Here is a 16,206-nt window from a genome sequence, read left to right on the forward strand (position 1 = left end):
GCAGGCTCTGTGCGTCTGTACCGTCTGTACCGTGGGTTCTGCAGAGAACACCAGCGGGGCTGAGTTCAGGCGCTTGACCCCATGGGAGGGAGGCTGTGGCCCCAGGAGGCCGTGGCCCCAGGAGGCCCTGCTTGCCTGTCTGCAGAACCAGACGGACCTCGCGACCACGTTCCTGGGGGCTCATGATGGCAGCAAAGAGGGCAGGGGTCCGGACTGGCCAGTGCTGGACACAGACCCAGCGCAGAGGGACGCAGCAGGGCTGACGGAGGCGGTGGTGGGCGTTGGCCGGCCGGACAGAGCCGCTGCCCGTGGTCCGCGCGGTGTCTCCCACACACCTTCACGGGCCACGGACGCCCGACTTTGGATATAGTTTTATCCCCGGCGTGTATCCCACAGCCTGTCCCAGAGGTGTCCCCAGTGTCAGCCCGAGGCCCCTGAGAGCTGTTCTCGGCCGCAGGAATCAAGGAGCAGGACCACCCAAAGCGCACGCAAATGGGACCTGTCCTGCGCCTCGCTCTTAGGCGGGGGCGGAGGCCAAGGGCCAGCAGCCGTCCTGGCCCGAGACAGAGCGCCCCGGGCAAGGAACCCGCAGGCCGCGGGAGGAAGCGCGACGGGCCTGCGGGTTCCCCGGCGGCGCAGGCGACTGGCCAGGTGGGAAAACAGGGCCAGAAGGACCTGGGGAAATCAAAAATATAATGTCGGAAACTCTTCAGCTCTCACAGAAGGATTGAAAGGCTGAGTTGGGCAAGTCTCAGAGAAGACAGAGCCAAACCGCACGGGACAGACCGTGAGCCCCGCGCCCGGGGGAGGCCCGCACCTGAGCGACCAGCGCGGCTCTGGCCAGCAGCTTCCGCCGGGGGCGGGGCCGGGGCGCTGCGGAGACTCGGTGCCCAGTGTTCAGGTTTCCTTTACAAATGTGTGGCGGCGCCGGGGTGGCTCAGTGGGGTGAAGCCTCTGCCCAGGGCCCTGGGATCGAGCCCCGCATCCGGCTCTCTGCTCAGCGGGGAGCCTGCTTCCTCCTCTCTCTCCGCCTGCCTCTCTGCCTACTTGTGATCTCTGTCTGTCAAATAAATAAATAAAATCTTTAAAAAAGAAAAAAATTAAAATAAATAAATAAAACTTTCAGAGCTGATAGCAGCTGAATTCGCACCTGAAATTCTAAAAAAATAGATAAATAAAAGATAAAAACAAAAGAGGGAACGAAAACCGTCAGTCTCCTCTGACGTGCCCACGGTCCCCTCCTCTGCCCCCCCGCCGTGTGTCCGCACCCCGGCCTCTGATCACACGCGCGCGCGTGTCCAGAGGAGGCGTCAGGGAGCGTGGCCTGGGGGGCGCAGCGTGGCCCAGTCTGCGGCTCCTCCATCCCACGCGACGTTTCCGAGGCCACACGTGCCCCCCCCCCCCGCCCGCCCCGCCCCAGTTGCGCGGCTCGGCCCCGCACCGGCGCTGCCTTCACATCAGCTGCGCCGGCGCTCGTCCCGCTAGTCCCGCAGCTCGAGCTAAAGTCCCCTTTGTCGGGGCCTGATGCCCGCGCGCAGAAGCTGACCCACCCGAAGTGGACCGTTCAGGGAAGTTTCTCAAACATTGTCGTGCCGCCACCGGAACCAAGATACGGAACATTTTATCACCCCAAAGCCCCTCCTGAGCCTTGTCGCCGGGGCTCTCCAGGGGCCCCAGGCCGCCCTGCCCGGACTTCGGTCCTACAGCGCCGCCTTTCCATGAGTTCCCTCGAAGCGCACCGCGCGGCCCTCGGTGCCTGGCTTCTGGTTCTCATCACGGAGCCGTGGAGACACCTCTCTGTCACAGCCCGCTGGGCCACGGAGGCGGCCACGACACGCGAGCGCCGCTCCTCCGCTCACCAGCCTTCCGAGGACCGATTCCCTGGTCGCCTCCGCCCGCTGCCCGGCGGGGCCGGTGCTGGTCCCTGTGGGGACCTGCTGTCCCTGCTCCTGGAGGAAGCACCTGGGAGCGGGGTGTGGGCTCACCGGGCGGCGTGGGCTTCACTTCGAGAGAAACTGCTGGGGAGTCCCGGGGGCCCGGCCCGTGGAGTGTCCGCCTCTCGGTGTGGCTCGGGTCACGGTCTCGGGCTCCAGAGACCGAGCCCCACGTCAGGCTCTATGCAGGGCACGGGGTCTGGTTAAGACTCCCTCTCCCTCTGCCGCTCGCCCTGTGCGCCGGTGCTTGCTCGCTCTCCCTCAAAAATAATTAAGTCAGGGGCGCCTGGGTGGCTCAGTGGGTTGGGGCTCTGCCTTCGGCCCGGGTCATGATCCCAGGGTCCTGGGATCGAGCCCCACTTTGGGCTCTCTGCCCAGCGGGAAGCCTGCATCCCCCACCCCCGCCGCCTGCCTCTCTGCCTACTTGTGTCTCTGTCTGTCAAATAAATAAATAAAATCTTTAATAAATAAATAAGTTACATTAAATTTGTGTTTCTGGTGGTTCACTGCTAGTGCATACAAACTATCTTTGTTTTACAAATATTGACTTTGTATCCTACGACCTCGCTAAACTCACTCGTCAGTTCTGTGTGTGGTGTCGATTCTTTGGGTTTTCTGTGGAGGAGAACGTGTGGTCTGAAGACGGGAGATGCGGCTTATCCATCCAAGAAAGATCACCGATGCCCGCTCCCGCTTTATTGGGAGGCGCCTGCTTGCTTCGTCCTGTCATGAATTGATGTTGGATTTTATCAGATGACTTTGATTTTTTATGAAATGATCTGATTTTTCTCAGTCTATTGCTGTGGTAAATGACACTGATTTTCAGATGTTGGACCAGCCTTGCATTCTGTGGTCAGGAAGTATCCTTTCTGTATATTTCTGTATTTCATATGCTAATATTTTGATAAATTTTTATTTTATTTTATTTATTTATTTGACAGACAGAGATCACAAGCAGGCAGAGAGGCAGGCAGAGAGAGAGAGGAGGAAGCAGGCTCCCCGCTGAGCAGAGAGCCCGATGCGGGTTTCGATCCCAGGACCCTGAGATCATGACCTGAGCTGAAGCAGAGGCTTAACCCACTGAGCCACCCAGGCGCCCCTCTCTTGTAGAATTTAAGAGCTTCGTGGCTATACGTGTTCACCAGCCCAAGGCTCTGTTTTGGTTTTAAGTGTGTGCACGTACATCTTTTTCAAGTAAGGCGCTGAGATGCCAGGTCACTGCTGGGGGCAGGTGCATCTGAGGAAAGTCCCCCGCCAAGGCTCCCTCCTGCAGGGGCCTCTGCCAGAGCTGGAGATTTAAAACACTTTCAGGGGACCCCCTCTCCCAGCAGGGGTCTTCAGTTGTGCGAGTGTGAGCCGCGGCCCTAGGATCCTGTGCCCAGGCCGGAGCCTGCTCCGTGCGGCGGGCACTGCCCCTCCTGCTCCTGCTCTCCAGGGTTCCTGGTCCTTCCCTCAGACCCAAGACATGGAGGGTCCTTGGTGCCTGCAGACTTGCTTGTTTGGGTAGGGAATGTGATTGTGCGTGCGTGTGTGTGTGTGTCCCTGTGCGGGTGTGTGTCCCTGTCCCTGTGTATGTCTGTGTGTGTCCATGTGTGGGTGCATGTCCGTGTCCGTATGGGTGTCTGCGTGTGGTTGTGTGTGTCCGTGTGCATATGTGTGCCTGTGTGCGGGTGCGTGTCCATGTCCATGTATGTGTCCATGTGTAGGTGTGTTTGTATGTCGGTGTCCATGTGCGTGTCCGTGTGCAGGTGTGTGCACAGGCCCAGCTGGAAGGCCCTGGGGTGCTCACTGCCGTCTCTGAGTCTCCGGGGGGGAGGTCAGGGGGCAGTGAGGTGGCAGAAGAGCCATGTCCAGGCCCCTCCATGCCCCTGGGGGAAGGTCCCGGCTGACCTTTGGCTGTGGGTCAGGCCTGGGGGCCACTTATCTGTCCCTGTCCATTGGCACAGGCCCAGCACTGCGTAGGGAGAGCACAGACCTCCTGTCCGTCTGCAGACAGAAGCTGGTGCCACCAGAGGGGCGGGCGGGAGCAGGAGTGTGGGCTTTGTGCCTGTGGCTGGGGGGAAGCAGCCGCTGAGGCAGGCCCTGGGACAGGGTTTGGGCCTCAAACCTCTGTCCTGCCACCCCCGGGATCCTTCTGGTCTCCGTCCTCCCGACCGACCTTCTCCATGGCCCTCCCTGACGGCGGCCCCGTGACTGGTGGCCCTCCTGCTCGGTGTCACCACTCCTCCAGGCTGGATGCTGGCCCGCGCACCGTTCCAGACACGGTCTGCTAAGGCACAGGGAAACTGAGTCACGCAAGCGTGCCCAAGGACCCCCAGGAGGGGGTGGCCAGGGCCCAGAACCCGTGCACTTGACCTGCAGGGACTCGGGGCCCTGAGCCCAGCCTCAGTGGAGGGCTGTGGTTTCCACCCCCGCGTCACAGACAGGGAGCCTGAGCCTTCAAAGGTGAAGCAGCGGGCACAGACTTGCCCGCTGCCCCCCGGCCTGTGCTGGGGGAAGGGCCCAGGCCCCAATTTGCAGGAAGGGGGCTGGACCGAGGACAGTGGCATCCTCCCTCCGAGGCCATCGTCCTCCCCCTGAGTGACCTCCATCCTCTGGGACACCGGGTCCTGGCCTCTGTCTCGCCGGCTGCCTCTCGCCCCGAGCCACCATCCAGGTCATTATCCTCCGCTGGGGCTGGATCGAATCAGGCCACTTAGAGGGAGGGTGGCGGCGGGAAGGGGCCCTGGGGCCGCCAGCTCTCGATGGGGCCAGGTTCAGGTCAATGACAGAGCAGGGGGGCGGGGGGCCGGCGCCACTGGCAGGGACGGCCGGGGGCAGGTGGTGGATGGGCCCCGAGGAGGCCAGAGGGCAGGGGGCCCCTAACCCAGGAGGTCATGGTGTGGTGGGGACAGACAAGCCCCAAGCCCCCATCTGGGTCATCCAGGCGATTAGGACGGGAGGCAGGCTGGGCCCTGGGCTCCTGCAGAGTGAGCCAGGCCAAGTGCACAGGCAGAGGACGGCGCACGGAGGGGAGAGACCCAGAGAAGCCGCAGGAGGGATGAAGCCTTGCGGGGCGCTGGGTCGGGCTGGCCGGGAGCCGCAGCTCTTGCGGGTCAGTCCCACTGATGCCCAGCCCCGTGGCGCGTGTGACCTTCCACGGCTCCCTGCGCCCTGGCCCTGGTTTCCGTGGGACACAGGTGGCCCGCAGACTGGCGCCAGCCACCCTCTCTTGTCTCAGCAAGGGGACTCAGTAGAGCCCTGGGACGGGGAAGCTGGGGGCTCCCTGACACTCCTGTCCCTCCCTCATGGGGTGCGGGCAGCAGGGTGGGGACAGATGCTCACGTGTAGGACTGGCGTGAGCCGCAGGTGGGCAGGGACACACGGGCCACAGCCCTCGGGCTTTGGGGGTTGGGGAGCACGACGGTACTGTTGAGGGTCGGGCTCGAGCCAGCAGGAAGCCCTGAAGTCACCACGCGGGGATTCGGGGCAGCAAGACCCAGAGGTGCCTGTCAGGGCCCAGCTGAGTCCCCCCACATTGGGGCCTGGACGTCTCAACCTCCAGCACTTCAGGGCGTGACTGCAATTAAGGTAATTAAAGCAAAATGAGGTCACAGGGTGGGCCCTGACCCAGTAAGACCAGGTCCTTCTAGAAAGGGACTAGAGCGCGGACTCCTGCAGAGGGAGCACCAGCGGAGGCCCCGGAGACACCCCGCCCTCCGTCCTACGCCCCCCACTCCCGCCTCCCGGGCCCTGAGCAGAGGCCTGGAGGGAGGGGCCCGGCTCGCAGAAGCTGGCGTGGAGGGCCGGGTCCTGCCTGGCCTGGCCTGGGTGGGGACGGGCTATCGCAGGAGGAGCCGCCGGCCGGGGAGCCCGCAGGAGAACTGGAAGGGAGTGTGGAGGACTCGGGAGAAGCTGGAGGAACTGGGCAGGCCCGGAGGAGTTTATGCACAGCGGGGGCCTTCGGGCCCAGGCAGGGATGTGTTCCTGGAAGGAAGCTGGGGGGTGGGGGGTGCCAGGGCCTGCGGTGAGCTGCGTGGAGGCTGCGGGAGCTGCCTTGGGAAGAACCGGGGAAGGGCCAGGAGACAGAGGGCGGGAGAGCCGGCCGGGCTCCTTCCGCAGGATCAGAGCACCTGCGCCTGCCGAGGTCCCCGGGGCGCCCTGAGGGCAGACGAGCGGCCACGCCAGGCTCTGGGGATGTCAGCAAGTTCTGGATCCTCCTTAGGCCAGGGCCGGGGGGGGGGGGGGGGGGGCGCCAGAGCTGGGGTCCCCATCGTTCCGTGGGGTGCCTGGGCCCCAGATGGCCCAGCGGGCGGCAAGGTGGGTTGGCTCCCAGGGAGCTGTGACCCACGGGAGCCTCGGACGTGGTGTCCTAGCAGAGTGCGTTAGCTACCGCCTGCTGCGTAACGAATTATCCCAGATCCGGCCACTACCGAAACCTTCTTGGAACTAATCTCGGAGGGGACATGCTGTCACTCGTGTCACCGTCTGTTGGCCGAGGCACGCCGGCGAGTCCAGTCTACGCTGCAAGGGGTAGATGGGGACCCCCTGGCCTCTGCACCCCAAAGCCAAGAGTGGGTGACCCCCTCAGTATTTCAGACCTGAGCCTGGGGTGTGGGAGCCACTTGGGCCTTTCGAGGACTGTCGATAAGGGTCTGTGCCAGTCCTAAGGCAGGACACCCAAGGAACCATGGGGCCTCCCTGTGGGGAGGGGGATTGCCAACGCGGAGACTGGTGTCCACCTCGAAGACCGAAGGCAGGCCCTTCCAAAAGGCAACATGGAGTGCCTCGTGGGTGTCCCCAGAAGACGTGAGAGCAGGGACTTGGACAGCCACAGCGGGACGCCTCAGATTGCCAGCAGCTGGAGCAGCCTGTGTCCGCTGACGTGTGAACGGATGTAGCCGGTCCGTCCACACAGTGGAATATTAGTTGGTCTTAAAAAGGGCATCCTGGCACCCGCTTGCACGTGGACGGACCTACAGGACACGCTCGGTGACCTCAGCCGATCACGGAGGAGCAAATACTGCACCATTCCACTTACGTGAGCCCCCCCCAGAGGATTCGCAGTCGTGAGCCCCCCCAGAGGACTCGCAGTCGTAGAGACAGAAGGGCTGGGGGTGCCAGGGGCTGGGAGCTCAATGATCGTGAGGACAGAACTCCAGCGTGGGAAGATGAGAAAGCTCTGGAGGTGGATGGCGGTGGCGGTGGCGGCACAAGAACATGGACGTGCTCAGCGGCACCGAGCCATCCGCATGAACACGGCACATTTCGTGGTACGTGTCGTTTACCACGCTGATTTGTTGGGTGATGCAGGGGTTTGATACCTGTCAGGCCTGAGCCGGAAGCCAGCTGGATCCCAGATCCTGCCCTGGAAGCCCGGGCGCACCCTCTGGTCTCAGGGGTGGACTCGGGATACGCGCCTCTGTCCTCGTTGCGAGACAAGATGCCGGTGCTCGCTGCTGCAGGACTGCCCTTCATAACTACCACCCGCCGGCAGGCGGCTCCCACCGTCGCAAGCTCGTCTAGTATTTGGAAATATGCCGCATGACTGAAGGTATTTCTGGTTTTAAGTCATTGAAAACTCAAACTGACTGGAAGAATAAATGGATCACACTGAATGACAGAGGGGTCGGCTTCAGGAGAAGCTTGATCAGGGCTGCGGTTCTGTCTCTTGGGGACTCTGTTCGGCCTGCCCTCTGTGCTGGCTTCATCCTTGGGCTGCCACACCGGTCTTGTCACCTGATGCACATGCCTCAGACACACACAGAAAGTGTGGGCACCTTGGTGGAGACTAAGCTGCTTTTCTGGTGCCCGGTCCCACGTGGCTTCAGCTCTGATTCACCTGGGGAAAGGAACAAGCTAAGCTGTCTGGCCAGGGCCCAGATCACCCCGGAAGCACTCTTCACCCAAAAGAGCGTAGCTACGCCCTGCCGGCACAGGGAGCTCTGAGCCTTCCAGGGTCAGACAGTGGGCCCTGGAGTCCTGTCTGACCCTGACCCCCCCAGGCAGGAGTCGTCCACAGAGCCCGCAGAGGCCAGGCCTCCAGGGAACACAGGGGTCAGGGGCCAAGCCTGGGCGCTGGGACCTGTCATGGGAAGTGGGGCCCCGGTGGGCTCCAGGGTCTCCAAGAACGAATTACCTGTCTTGTGTCTACTGCCAGGTGTGGCCCCTCCAGTGTCCTTTGAGGGCAAAGCTGGCCATAGTGGCTGGTGCTCCGAGTCTCCTCATGGGAGGGCCTTGGTGTATCATGCTGGGGGGAGAGGGAGCCCCATGGTGGTCCTAGTCTTTCTGGCAAGGCTCACTGGGAAAAGGAAGCTGCACTCACTTCCCCGAGGGTTGCACACAGGGCAGGAGGGGTGGTGGAGTGATACCGGGGCCCATGCTGGAAGCAAGCAGGCCCCTCTCTGTGCCCCTGCACTGTACCTGCCCCCAAGGCCTGGGGTTACGTGGTCCTCTGCCCCCTTTCCCCCGGCCCTGTGCGCCCATGGGACCCATGACTGCAGTCCCCAAACCATTCACCCAAGGCAGCCAGAGCCTTCCACACTCGGCCCCAAACTCGGGGATCCCCCTCCTGCTGCAAACTTCCCACTGTCTCCCGCTGGAGTCTGGAGGGAGGACAGACACACTCCTGGCTGGACAGACCAGCTGTGTGGTCTAGCATGTCCCCCTACCTGCTTCCCCCAGGTGGGCGCAGGCCCCTCAAATGTCCTTGGCCTGCCTGTCACCCTCTCGGGCGCCCCTCTGTGGTCCGGTGCTGGCAGCTGTGTGGGACCCACAGAGAGGCCCGGGGTCCTACCCCGGTGCAGGAAGCACGTCCCCCTGGGCCCCGCCGCCCCTCGGAAGTCCTGGGGGCTCGAACCACCTCTGAGCCCCGGATTTGGGAGGCTTGTATTTTCCAGATCAGTATTGTTCCCAGGCAAACCCGGAAATAATTTCTGCCAATTCTTCCTGTGCCGGCTTCGTGTGCCGGCTCCTCTTGTCCCCTGGGAGGCGTGTCCTCAGCGGCTGGTTGGGCACGAGGAACCCCAGCCTGGGCCGCTGAGGGCAGCACCCTTCTGGGTCACTAACCACCCCCCCCACCCTACCTGCTCCTGCTGCGAGGTCTTCCTGGCCACAGGCGCCCCGTGACTGCCACCCAGTGGCCACCCTGAGGGTGACAGGCTTTCCGCAAGGCGGCGGCCTGCTCGGCGGTGGACCTGCTCACCCCCAGCTCCTTCTCCCAGCCACAGACACGTCCACCGAGCAAATGACAGTGGGCTCTGCTCCGCCGGCCCCGGTGGGCCGCCTGCCTGGGGGGCACAGCCAGAGGAAGCCCTCGGCCCGACGGCTGGGGGTCCCCGCTCTCGCGGGACACCGACCCGCAGCATAAAGGAACACCACCGGGCAGCAGCAGGTGGGTGCAGGGACGGGCCGTGTTCTCCTCCCTCCCGTGGGGGTGGTGGGCTCCCCGGAGGGGCGGGAAGGGGGTCCGAGGCCCGGGGGGACGCAGCTCTCCTCGGGGGGCTCCCGGGCCGGCTGGACCTCTGCCTTTCTCACAGCCGCCGTCCTTCTGCTCTTCCAATGTTTTTCTTCTTTTTGTGTCCTATATGGCATTTTAAGATCATTTTTTACTTTTTAAAAGATCTTTATTTATTTATTTATTTGAGAGAGAGAGAGCGCGCGCGCAGGAGAGGGAGAAGGTCACACAGAGAAGCAGACTCCCCGCCGAGCTGGGAGCCCGATGAAGCACGAGGTCGGGGGCTCAGAACAGCGCTGGGAACGTGCAGCCGCCACGCGGTCACGTTCAGAGCCCGCCTGCCCGGGCCCGGAGCCGCATCCCTCTCCCCAGCCTCACGTGGCTGCACACGTTCCTTCCTGACACCTGTCGGAGGGATCACACTGGGTTTGCCCTCCTGCGTCTGGCTCTGCTCCCCCGGGCGCGGGGGGATGTCTTCCCTGTCCGCCCCTCCTGTCGTGTGTGTCGGGATGTCCTTCCACTGGACAGACAGCCACGTGTGGGTAACCATCTGTCCTCTCAGGGGCCCCCGGGCCGCCCCACATGTTGGCAATGGCATGTTAGGGAACGGCGACCCCGGGGGGGTGAGTTCCCCCAGGGCCACTGGCCTCATCTCTCTGGGACAGCCTGGAGAAGAGGAGCAGCAGCTCGTTGTCCCCTGAGGAGCTGCCAGCCAGGGGCAGCCTTGTGCTCCCCGCACCTGACTGAGCCCCCGGCCTCACCCAGGGCCCCTGACAGCACCTGGCCCCGGAGCCCCAGTGCCCCGGCCCTGCCGGCCAGCCCGCCACCTGCCTCGGGGCTCTGGCGGCCTCTCCCACTTCCCTTTGCTCCCCCTCTGCCCCGGTGTCCCCCCTCCCCGCTGTGTCCTGAAGCGCATCACGGCTGCTCCACGAGCTCTGTGGGAGAACACATTCTCCGAGGACAGGATCCCGAGCTGTTTTAATTTTTTTCTCTCTCTCTCTTTTTTAAAGATTTTACTTATTTATTTGACAGAGATCACAAGCAGGCAGAGAGGCAGGCTGGGGCGGGGGGAGCCGATGCGGGGCTCGATCCCAGGACCCTGAGATCATGACCTGAACGGAAGGCAGAGGCTTAACCCACTGAGCCACCCAGATGCCCATTTCTTTTTTTCTTTCTTTTTGTAGTTCCAAGTTTGTTTGTTTGTTTTAATCTGGTTATTTAAGTCGGGCTAAGAGCAGTCTGGCGGGTAAGAGGCAGTGACTCAGCACTTGCAGATGTGAGGCAGCCGCTGGACAAGCTTCCTCTGAGACCCCGTCACCTGCCTGCCCCAACATCAGGGAACTCTCCAGAGAGGAGTCCGTTTCCTGGCTTGTCTTTTTACCCTCTGCATGTTTGTTTCCTAAACTGCACACTTGACTGAAAGCATACGGTGTTTGTCTCGTGGGCTGGCGTGACACCCTCCAGCCGCGCGCCCACGTCCGGCAGCGACAGGACCGCATTCTGGGCAGAGGAGTGACACGCCTGTGCTCTTTTAATTTCTAGGTAGGGTTGCGAGGGGCAGAACTTCCGTCTGCGGGACATCGGCCAGTCTCTTCATACTTTTCTGTGAACAGCAGCTTGTTTTCCCTTTGGGGACCCTCTCCCCACTCTTGGGCTACAGAGCCTGGACACTCAAGCTCGGCGGCTCGGCCTGTCCTGGGACGCCCGAGTTTGGGGTTGACTCTGGTGGGGTCTGGGAGAGCTCATCCGGATCCTGGCTCTCCTCTCTTCATGGGGGGATCTGAACTGCTGCAGTGCGGTCCTCTTTTGAGGAGAGGCTGCCTGACAATGAAGTCATGCAGAGGAAAGCTGGACTGAGGCAGAGGAGGAATGGGTGAAGCACCTGGATCGAGCCATACCTGAAAGCTAATACCCAGGCTTTTCAGTTACATAAGCCGAAACATTTCTTTTGTACAAGTCATTTTGAACCTTGTTTCTCTACCATATGATCAGAAGACTCGCAGCTAATGCAAGGTGTATGGCCCACAAAAGATGAACAATCTTAGCCTATTTTTCTCTCAGGTTTCTTAGTACAGTGATTTGTAGGAGCAATTAGTATATTAGAAAGCTTTTATCACATACTTTGCAAATGTTGTCTCGGGTTTGTAATTTGTGTGTGTGTTTGTATATTTTTGTTTATGAAATTTTTATCATGCATAATTTTAAAAATTGTTAAATAATCAAACGTTTATCCTTCTAAATATTTTAATTTTTCTCTATATTCTTAAGGAAATGCCCTTTATCAGGTCAAGGAAATATTTTCTACTCCTGCGTTACTAAGAGATTCTCTTTTTTAAAAGATTTTATTTATTTATTGGACAGACAGAGATCGCAAGCAGGCAGAGAGGCAGGCAGAGGAGAGGGGAAGCAGGCTCCCCGCTGAGCAGAGAGCCCGATGCGGGGCTGGATCCCAGGACTCTGGGACCATGACCTGAGCCGAAGGCAGCGGCTTTAAGCTGTTGAGCCCCCCAGAGGCCCCCCAGCTTTCCTTTTCCTATTTTTCCAGCTTTCCTTGAGGTGTCTTCTGTCCTCTGGATCCAGAGATGGTTTCCAAGTGTCATCTTTCTGCCACTGACGTCTAGCTTGATTTCACTGCGGCTGGTGATGCAATTTGTATGGTTTCAAGTCTTTTAAATTTGTTGGGGTTTGTTTTCGGGCTCAGGGAATGGTCGGCCGTGGTCTCCCTGGGCTCTGCTGCTGTGCGTGGAACACCCCACGGCTGTCGGCCAGGCCCTGTGGTGGGTGCTGAGGTCTTCCGCCTCCTCGTGATTTTCTATCCACTTGTGCTGTCATCGAGGGCGGGTGGTCCGGTCTCCAACTAGAATAACGGATTTGTCTATTTTTCTAAATAACTCTGGAGTCAAAGAGGAGATCACAGATTTGAAATGACCAGGGCGCCTGGCCAGCTCCGTCGCAGGGCATGCAACCCTTGATCTGGGGGGTCATGAGTTCGAGCCCCACACTGGATGCGGAGCTCATTTAAAAAAACAGAAGAGTACATGTTATATGGTTTTATTTACATAAAATTACAGAAATCTGCAGTGATGAAAGATCGGTGGTTTCCCAGGATGGGAGGGGCAGGAGGAAACCTCTGAGGTGTTGGATGTGCCCCCCATCTTGCCTGGGGTGATGGTTTCAAGAGTGTATGGAGGCATCCAGACTTGTGAGACCGTGTCCTGCACAAGTGCGAGCTTCCTGGCGCGCTGACACCTCGGTAAGGCTGCTCGTGGACCCCAGTGGGGGACGCCGGCTGGCTCGGTCAGAATGGTGAGGGACTCTTGGTCTTGGGCTCAGGACCTGGAGCCCCATGTTAGGTGTAGAGATTAGTAAAAAAGAAAGAAATAAATAAACTTAAAAAAGCAACCTCAAGTCATCTTCTGGAACACTGGCTTTGGGGATGGTCCCTCTTGGAACCCGGTGGCTGTGTCGTGATAAACCCGAGTCCCCAGAGGCCACTTGTGGGCACTCTGGTCAACAGTCCCAGGGACTCCCAACCCTCAGAGGCCCAACCGTGGGCGCCACGGTCACAACTGTCACCTCTGGACCAGGTCCAGCGGCGGGAGCACCTTGGCCAGCACTAACGGCTGTGGAAGTGCGGGGAGGTCTCTGCCCTGGGCAGTGGATGTCTGGCTGTCCTCTGTGGAATGGGGAGGAGCCCAGCAGCTCCCGGCCCTGGGGCACAACCCCAGGACCGGTCACAGAGCGACATCTGCCCACTGCTTACCCACTCTCTCCAGAGACCTAGGTCCTGAGCGCTGGAGGGAGCACGGCCAGGGCTGGACGGCATGACCACTCGGAGGGCTGCTCCCTGCTCTGGGCCTAGATGTTGCCCAGAGGGCGCCTCACTGGAGAGGTGGGGAAAGCCCCAGAAAGCCAGGAGCAGCCTGCAGGGACAGAGCTGGGCTAGGCACTAAGGGCATTCAAAGGGAATGAGAGAGAATTGCTCCATGGACACCCTGCCGTCCAAGAGCAGGGGACAAAGCTGTCCAGGGGGAGAGAGAGAGAACAGCCTGTGCAGAGCAGGGAGCCCTTCTGAAGTAGATCGCTCACAGTGGGACAGCCTAGGGTGGCCCAGAACCCACAGGGGGAGGTGCGGTCACCCTGGGGACAAGGAAGGGACAAGACAGCAGCAATCCGGGAACAGTGGCAGGGGTGGGGCACCGAGACCATGCAGAGCAGGTGCTTCGGAGGGAAGCCCTTTCACGGAGGCAGAAGGTGCTCTGGACGGGTGCAGCGGAAGGCAAGCTTGGGCCACGGAGTTGCTCGGGCATAGACCCGCCGCGTCTTGCTCCAGGATTTGCGCCAGGAAAGCTGCCAGGCAAGGGATCCTGAGACGGTCGTCTTGCTACTGACATTGGGGTTGAAGGGTCATTAGACCTGGAGTCAGAAGAAGCCAGTCTCCCCTCAGGAGGGTCAGGAATGGGAACAGCATTTACAAAGGGGAGGAGGGTGACCCAGCTGTGGTTTGTGCAAAAGGCAAAGAGCACAGTTTGCTCTCGCGCTGAACGACCCCTAGACGTCCAGCCCCCACCCTGCCTTTCTCTGAGACACTCCAGCAATGAAACCCAGGCAGGCAGGCGTCTTCCTGGGGGTCCCGGGGCAGAAAGCAGAGCGGGGGTCTTCAAAGGCCCGGGGACACCTCCTACCGATGGCCCCCACTCCCCGGTGCCTGCCCCCTGGAGCAGCCCCCCCACCCCACCCCACCCCACCCCCGGCCCCTGGGAGGCAGCGAATGAGGGCCCCGGAGACCCAGGCAGGGTCACGATGGAGCCCAGCAGGGGCAGCTGGGGAGCCAGGAGCACCCCCTTCGAGGGCCGCACAGGACGGGCAAGGAGAGGGGACCCCCACCCCCACAAAGGGCCGGTCGGTCTCATAGTATGGACCTCAGCCGGGTCAGATCCCTCAGGCTTACAGCACAGCAGAACAAGCGGACCCCTGGAGCAAGGTGGTGGGGTGGTCGGGCCTTGGACTAGCAGCCTCCTGGGGGAAAGGGGAGGGGGCAGGAGGGGGAGGACTGGGAGGGGAGGGGGGGTGGGGGAGGGAGGGAGGAAGCCCGTGACTCCACTTGCTCGGGAACTCAAGCTCCTACGGAAAGTCCTACCCCCAGGAGCGGTTTCCCGCCCCGTCCGTGCTCGCTCTCCTGCCGGCGCCCTCGGGGCAGTACCCGGGTCTGGCGGGCCGGGCTGTCTCCGGGGGAGGGTCTGTTTGGGGGGAGGCGCGCTGTTCCCCAGAAGCCTTCCCTACCCTGCGAGTTTGCGCTTGTGCTGTGCTCTGCGGGTTCCTTAAAAACCAAACCCAACCAAACCCCGGCTGTTGATGAAGAGATGAGCTCGTCCCACCCCGGCTGGATGCAGTGGGGCGGGGCGGCGACTGGCGATGACCCGGGCCAGGAGGTCACTGGCGCCCCCCCCCTTGTCCCCAGCAGCCCCAGAGGACCCCAGCCTCAAGGATCCAGACTTCTCACACCACAGGCTGCCCTGCCCACGGCCCCTCCCGCCCCCAGCTCCCTCCTCCCTCAACGGGATCCTGGAGTCGGATCCTGCAGGGGCACCCGGGTGGCTTAGGGGAGCGAGCACCCCTCGATCTCGGGGCTGTGGGTTCAAGCCCCATGTTTGGTGTAGAGAGGACTTGAAATCTTTAAAACAAAATTCTCTTTTCAAAGTTCCATGGAATGATCTCCTTTCTAAGCAAAATATGAAACGAACTACTGTCTCTCTACACAGTAGGTACGAGCCCACATCGCCGTCCAGTCGCAGCAGACCGCCTCCTTCCCTGGCCGACGGCGCGGGCGGAGGACAGGCCGTGGATCTCTGTGCTGCCGGTGGCGGTTTGGGGGGAGGCTGGGGGTGTGGGTTCAGGGGAGCGAGACCTTGCCGGTCCTCAGATGTGGGGAGCACACCTGCTGCCTTCCAGCTGTCCACTCCTTTTTATGGCCAAGAAATCCTGTGTCGTACAGACAGGCCACGTGCTGGTGGCCCAGTCGGCGGGTAGTGGACATGGGGTCGTCCCTGCCCAGGTGTCGTGGGGACACACTTCTCACCTGCTGTCACACTCAGCTGCTTCTCTCCTCAGGGGCGCAGGAGCGGTGGAGACACCCGCACCGGCCCCACCGCGTCCTGGGCTGCGCCTGCCAGGCCCGCCCGTCTCTGCTGAGGAGCCGAGTCCATGGGGGAGTGAGGGTCCGGCAGCCCAGCACATCCTGTTGCTAGAATGTCCACAAATACTGGGCATATAGCTTTTTGTCAAGTGTGAAGTGTTTCTTTAAGAAAAAAAGGCCGGGCAGACTGGTGAGGGCTGCTGTGAGCTCTCCTGTCCCTGTCCCCCTGGGCCAGTAATCGGCTTGGGGCCCCAGGGACTGCGGGAGCAGGCCGTGGCCCCGGGGGGGGGGGGCTGCTGGCTTCCAGCGTTGGAGGAGCAACATGGGGCCCCTGGACCGGCAGGACCTCCCCGCTGCCCTTCCGTGCGGAGCGCGGGCTCCGGGAAGTGGGAAGCCGTGGCCTGTGGAGGCTCTGCCTGTCGCCTGTCTCCACACCACCCGGTCCCCACGCTCCCCAAGCTGTCCGCGTCCCTGTCCCGGGAAAGCCACATCCCAGCCACACCACTAGGTCCTGGCCAGGCTGTCTCTGCCAAACCAGTCGGGGCACTTTCTCCCCTTGGTCCTGGGAGGGACAGGTTATGCATGCAGGTAAGAGGACTCCTGGCTCCAAACCGAAGCAGCTCTGAGAAGAGAGGACACGCCCCCCCGCCCCCCAACACCAGGCTCAAGTGGTGTCTGTGGCCTGAGCGAAGCAGCTTTCC

At 61.4% G+C, this 16,206-nt stretch overlaps 1 long non-coding RNA gene across 1 annotated transcript; it reads right to left on the bottom strand.

Annotated features, from left to right (window-relative positions):
- Nucleotides 1-11,614: 11,614 nt before the first annotated feature.
- LOC132003744 (uncharacterized) lies at nucleotides 11,615-16,206 on the bottom strand. Its single transcript, XR_009400284.1, has 3 exons — nucleotides 15,449-16,206; nucleotides 13,133-13,292; nucleotides 11,615-12,705 (listed from the first exon to the last, which is right to left on the bottom strand). It is a non-coding gene; the product is annotated as an uncharacterized LOC132003744 (long non-coding RNA).

Source organism: Mustela nigripes, chromosome 16 (assembly GCF_022355385.1).
Source record: "Mustela nigripes isolate SB6536 chromosome 16, MUSNIG.SB6536, whole genome shotgun sequence".
Lineage (NCBI taxonomy): Eukaryota > Metazoa > Chordata > Mammalia > Carnivora > Mustelidae > Mustela > Mustela nigripes.